Source organism: Rhinolophus ferrumequinum, chromosome 10 (assembly GCF_004115265.2).
Source record: "Rhinolophus ferrumequinum isolate MPI-CBG mRhiFer1 chromosome 10, mRhiFer1_v1.p, whole genome shotgun sequence".
Lineage (NCBI taxonomy): Eukaryota > Metazoa > Chordata > Mammalia > Chiroptera > Rhinolophidae > Rhinolophus > Rhinolophus ferrumequinum.
The window spans coordinates 76,471,888-76,478,752 of record NC_046293.1 but is presented as its reverse complement, the minus strand read 5'-3'; positions in this window follow the sequence as shown (position 1 = coordinate 76,478,752).

Below are 6,865 nucleotides of genomic sequence, written 5' to 3'. Positions count from 1 at the left end.
ATCTGAAAACAACTTCAGACTGGAAGAGAACTTTCTCATTATAAATTAAAGGTTAGAAATACATCTGGTGTTTTCTTGAATTCTGTGGTTATACAGAGAAAGTTTCATCTTGACCTGATTGTTATCTTCTAAAGAGTTTTAAAGGAAATGAAATTGCACAACCCACAGAATACACCTTCGTATCACCACTTTTCAGGAGAAAAATCAAATTAGGTGAGCTCTTTTTCAGTGAATACCTTACAAGTAATGAATATTTTTTAATAAGAAAAACCTAATGTTCCAATGTAAAGACTCTTAAATATGACTTAACTCTCCAAAGAACTGTGACATGATACTAAAGAAGAAAAGTCTAAATTTATCAGTGCTTCCAGCATTAGACTATCTGAACATAGCACAAATAATAGCTGTATTGATTTGAATCCATGTGTTTTTGTCTAAGCCAAATAAAAATTAATAACATAATTTTTGCAAAGTAAAAAATGTTTTCCCAAGCAAAGTAAATATGATGATTATCTCTTTACAAAATGTTTCTTTTTTTTCCCCTCTGAGAGTTATGACTAGTTCCAAAGAAGCCTAGAGGATAAAACTTGTTTGGAACATTTTAGAAAAGAGATTAACAATTGTTTCAAGGACTTCAAGTAGTTTGCAACAATTGCTGCTTTTACGCAGATGAAGTGATGACTGCAGCAGAAAGGTCAATAATTAGAATTTGTTCTCAAGTCTATTTACTTAAATCCAAATCCCAACTCAGCAGCTTTCTAACTGTGTTCAGACAAATGACTTAAACTGTCTATTCTTCAGGTTTCTTATCTGTAAACAATGATAATGGAAACAACAATAATACCTAATTCATAAGATTGTATGTAATAATTTTGCCAAGTTCATAGAATGGTACCTGACACACAGTAGTAAACTATTATTGTTACTACTTTTCTGTTTATCAAGTAAGAGAAAAAGAGACTGTAAGAGAATACAAAAGAAATACGTAATCTGGTGTCATCCTTCTATTTTAGACCAATGAGATTAAGCTCTATGACACATTCATTTACTCACCCATTTAATCATATTTTTAAGTCTTAGTCTGTATCAGGTCTTTGTTAGGGGCCGTGATTACAGCAGTGAACAAGACAGAAGTGGCCTAGCCCTCAGAGAGCTCAGAGAATTTTACCGTTAGAGAGCATTATACAAAGTATGCAATTAAGAGTTACAACTGCCTTGAAGCAACTGCTAAGTACTATAAGCCTTTATAATTAATAATGGTAAGAAAATATGTTAATTTTAATTAACAGTTATTTTACATTTTCTATCTCTATTATCACAAAAAACCATAGAGTATATATTATACTTATAAATAAGAATCTTAAAATTGTATATAATTTAATAGTATCTCTGAGCTCTTACAACTAACTAGTAAAGTGACAGAGCCAGATTTCACATTGCTGTCCTTATTCATTTCAGTAGCTATTTACAAAGCAGAGTTCCCTTTTAGGAAATTCCTATATTTTGTACTATGTAGTTTTTCCTTCCTGAGTGCTTTCTTCCTTGTCAGGGAACCATTTTCTATTTTTATCCCAAATCAAAACCTATTCTTTAATCAAGCCATTGGTTCTCAAACCTGCCTATGCATTGGATTCACCCATAAAATATACTTATGCCTTGGTCCAACCACCAGAGATTCTAATGTAATTGGTCTAGAATATTGTCTGGGCACGGAAATTGTTTACAGCTTTCCAGGTGTTTTAACATATTGTGAAAGTTTAGAACCAATGAACTAAAATATAAATGACTTCCTGTGTAGTGCTTAAAACAAGGATTAGAGATTTAAATTAAGGGGATTACGTTACAAATTTCTTAAGTATCTGATACTTTGAAGAAATAAAGTGTAAAGCAGAAATAAAGAACAATGTCTCATAGAGATTTATAATCTACAGTTATTCAAGAGGAGAGGAAAAAAGACAGGTTGAAGCCTGGGTGGCAGGAGGAAGAAGAAGGATTCGTGTGTCTCAGACATTATATTGAAGAGATACTATGTTTCCCCGAAAATAAGACCTAGCCGGAACATCAGCTCTAATGTGTCTTTTGGAGCAAAAATTAATATAATAAAATTAAATTAAAATAAGACCGGGTCTTATGTTATATAAGACCCGGTCTTATATTAAAATAATATAACATAAGACACGGTCTTATTTTAATATAAGATTGGGTATAATATAATATAATACCTGGTCTTATATTAACTTTTGCTCCAAAAGACACATTAGGTCTGATGGTCCAGCTAGGTCTTATTTTTGGGAAAACATGGTATCTTCACTCCCATGTTCATTGCAGCATTATTTACAACAGCCAAGACATGGAAACAACCTGTGACCATCAGAAGATGAATGGATATATAAGTTGTGACACAGACACACACACATAAACACACACACTCACATGCAAAATGGAATATTATTTAATCATAAAAAAGATGGAAATCCTGGCATTTGCAAAAATATGGATGGAACTATAGGGCATTATGCTAAATGAAATAAGTTAAAGAAAGAAATATGAATACTGTATGATCTCACTTATATGTGGAATCTTAAAAAAAAAACAAAAGAAAAACAAGTCATAGAAAAAGAAATCAGATTTGTGGTTACCAGAGGTGAGGAGTATGAGGATGGAAAAATCGGATGAAGGTGGTCAAAAGGTACAAACTTTCAGTTATCAAATAAATAAGTTTTGGGGATGTAATGTATAACATAATAACTATTGTTAACACTACTGCATGCTATATTTCAAAGTTGCTAAGAGAGTAATTCTAAAAGTTCTCATCATAAAGAAAAAAAAGTTTTCTTTTTTTGTATCTATATGAAATGATGGATGTTAACCAAGCTTATTGTGGTAATCATTTTATAATATATATAAATCAAGTCATTATGTGGTACGCCTTAAACTTATATAGTGTTGTATGTCAATTATATCTCAATAACACTGGGGAAAAAACACTAGGCACATAAAATCACCCATTATATGTTAGCCAGGGTGGAATAAATTTTTGTGGGGACTAAAGTTTATATAATTTGGAGGACTACACTGAAAAGCAAAATAATAAAAATTACATATTCAAAATTAAATACATTACTGTCATTTGTTTAAAACATTAAAAATTACAAATTTTAAAAAGTTGACAAATATCAACATCATAAAATCTAGAAACTAAGAATATTGTTTATTATGGCTTAACATACTAAATATTTTTCTGTATTTTTGGCTGTATACTCTTTAATTGTCCATTAACATGAAAATTACTTTGTTATAATATTTTCTATAAAGAACAGAAGATAATTAAAGTGTATTTTAATATATGGCTATTATTGATAGTTTTAACAAGGTATTGATAAGATACAAATTCTCCCATACAGTTTTATATGTTCTATAATGACATGATTTTCCAAACTAGCTTCTGGCTTTACACATTTCAAAGTGTATCTCCACTACTGCACGGATACTTTTGATGCTGAGGGCCATAGGATAAGTTCACATTTTATTAAAACGTCTAGCCCCGTCAGGATGCTCTGGGGGACTGGCATCATGGGCAACAGACATATTCCTGACAGCTGCTCAGAACTGGCACAGCTAACAATTATTTAGCTGTGAACCATTCAACTGCTAAACACAAAGTACATATTAAGTCCCATTCAAACTCACCCTTAACTGGATCCCAATAACGCCTGATGCCAATCTAAAGGTGTCATCCCAGAGAAAATGTAGTTTAGAGGGAAGTCATACAGGGAGGAGACAATGGTCTCAACTGATTGCAGTTATTACACTTCTTTTGAAAATTTTACCCAAAATACATGACCCTTAAGGTACCTGTCCAAATGAGGGATCTGAAGAGTAAGCTTTATGATATCCATGGCAAATCCACCTCTGAATATTAACCTCTGAATAATATTAGTATTAATATTAACCACCTCTGAATAAATATTAATATTAATTGTCAGTAGCATCTCCATAATTTCAATGGAAAGTAGCAATCTGTTTAGAACATGTGGATGATATCAGTAAATGCCATTCTAAGCATTTTACAGATACGAATGCATGTAAGCCTCTCACAAACCTTATTGTGTAAATATTAGCATCACTATCTCTCAGATGAGGAAGGTGAGGCCCACAGAGTTCAATGACTTTAACTCACACAGAGAGTAAAAGCCAGATGTGATCTGAATACAGCAGTCAGACTCTATGGGAAATGTTAGGAATCTCTATATAATTCAGCCTCTTAGGTTATTCTTGAAGCTGAAAATGCATAGGCCTTTACCCTAGTTTGAGGCACTATCAAATATTTATTTCAAATAACTGAACAGGGAGTGTGGGAGTTGATGAAGATTGTGGAAAATTACTTGCTTAAAATAAAAGATAGGTGGGTCTACAGGGTCAGTATGGGAGCCAGCCACAAACTATTGAGGCAGCTCACACAACACATAACAGGAAACTTTAAGGTGGGCCTGACAAGAGAAAAGGGAACAACTGAAACAAATACCACGCAAAATTAATATAACATAGCTTTTATCACAATCTACTTTAATTGCTTATTTATTTGCCTGTCTCTGTTGCCACGCAGCAGCCTACCTGTCTGTCTCCTTGTACCTGCCCCTAAAGCAAGGAGAGTCTGTGAGACGGATCCTTTCAGGGACTTTGCTTCACCTTTGTGCTTACACCTTATGTCTCCCTGTTTGACCCCAGAAAGATGGCTGGTCAGCCAATGACAAATAAGATTCCCCACGGGGGTGTGGGGGAGCGGAACGGCAACTCAAGCCAGGCACAGTCGCGTGGCCCCCAACAAGAGAATCCGTGGGGTTGATAGAGGTGGTCACAGCCCCCCCACCAACCCCTGGCTAAGGAGAGCCTCTGCCTCTGTGGCTGCATTCCTTCCCACAACCTGCAGGGGAAGAGATTCAGTGATGTGCTCTCCATCTATTCATATGTATAAAGGTGTTGTCCCTTGGGGATGTACCTACATCCTGAGACTTACAGTTCTGCTGCATGCAGGCAAGGGTGATTGCTTGAATCAATTTCCTATTATAATATGTGGGATTCACAGATCTTGAGATTGACAAGCCTTATCTCCTTTACTTCCCCACCTAATAAAAGCTATGCGTAGGCCCGAGTAGGGGCTCAGTCCTTGAGGCTGGAGTCCTTTGGCCCCGCTTGCAAACTATTCTTGGCTATTGTCTTTCTTAACCCTGTGCCGCCCTCCGCACTCCCTACAGCCCTCATCGCATGAGGCGCGACATGTCTCCTTCCATCCACGACCTCATTTATGGCAGACACCTTTTACTTCTGTGTTCTAGTCCTGTCACATTGGCTGTGTTCAGTAAACTACTGAGTGATGAATGAACTAATGAATGGGGGGAAAGAAATGTAATGCCCTACATCCTGCTTACAATGCATCACAGGGTTTCAGGTCCACCACCAGTGAACTCAGCACTGAGCAATAGCTAGGGATGTGACTCCCAAAGCATCACACAAATATCATACACTACCACCTACCCTTTGAATACTTGAAACATTTATTCTTTTATGATATTTATTAAATCCGTTCATCTAACAAATATATAATGAGTACTATTATGTGGCAACCATTGTTTCAGGCAATAGTGAAAAGTGTTCAACAAAATGGCTCTAATTTGTGTTCAACTTGTAGACATATTGTTCCTGTTCAAGTCCTCTCATCTTAAAAAACTTCTTATAGCCTATTCAACACTATGTCATTTGTAACAGCTAGAAATACATCTGAAATATGGTAGGCCCACTTGTCAATTGCTGAATGATATGATACTGAACAAAAGGTAAACTATGTAGTCATAGCTTCTAGCCTAAATTCTAAATGATGTTATACATTTATACCATCATTGGTCCCAGGGGAACTATTTGTTTACTGGGGAATAGTCCTTCCTGAGGAAATTTTATGTGTACATTGCTGTTCCTGAATCAGAACCTATGATTTAACAAAAGATATGATGTTCTAGAAACTCTTTCCGGAGACATTACCATATATATGTTTATTATCTGCAGATACTGAGGTAGCCAAGTACCAAATAATGTGGTTAAATATATGAGTACCCCCTGGTGTCAACAACAGATTCCTCACTTAGACTGTAGGAATCGGAATACATCATTTCCTATTATTACTGATATTTGAAATCCTGATTTCTCTATCAATTTAAAAAATTTATTTCTAAGATATCAAATAACAGCCTGAATTTACATTTAAAATCATTTTTGTCGTTTTGTTTCAATAGAGATTTTTTAAAATAATTATGAATTTTTATTTAATTTTTAAAAATTACTACAGTTTAAAACATGCACTTTCAAACACTCAAACTTTCAGTCAATTTACCAGCTCTGTCTCAAAGCTCCTGCCATTCAAATCCTGCCAAATGTCAAAAAATGAATGCTTGTGTTTCTAACAACACCAAAAAGTTTTCATGTGAAGCTGGTGTTTATTTCATTTTTATTTTACCTCCCCACTTTTCCAAAAATCAAGTATAATTTTATAATTTTATCTATATTTATGGTTCCATTTTTCCTTCAACGAATAATGAATAAAGAAAACAAGGTTAAAGAAACTCTGTAGGTTTTCAAACTAAGTCAATATTATTAGGACTTTAGAAGACTAAGAAACATAAACTCTGAAATATTTTATTCTTATCATTCCTGCTATGAAGAACATATAGTACAACACATAATTCTATTGAGAAAGTTGTTGTTTCGTATGGTAAAACTCTTGGCATTAATTCACTCTTTACACATTTATAGGTAAAATTTGAGTAACTTTTCTTTCTCCTAGTGTAAATTAAGCAAATTGAGTCTAGCCTAA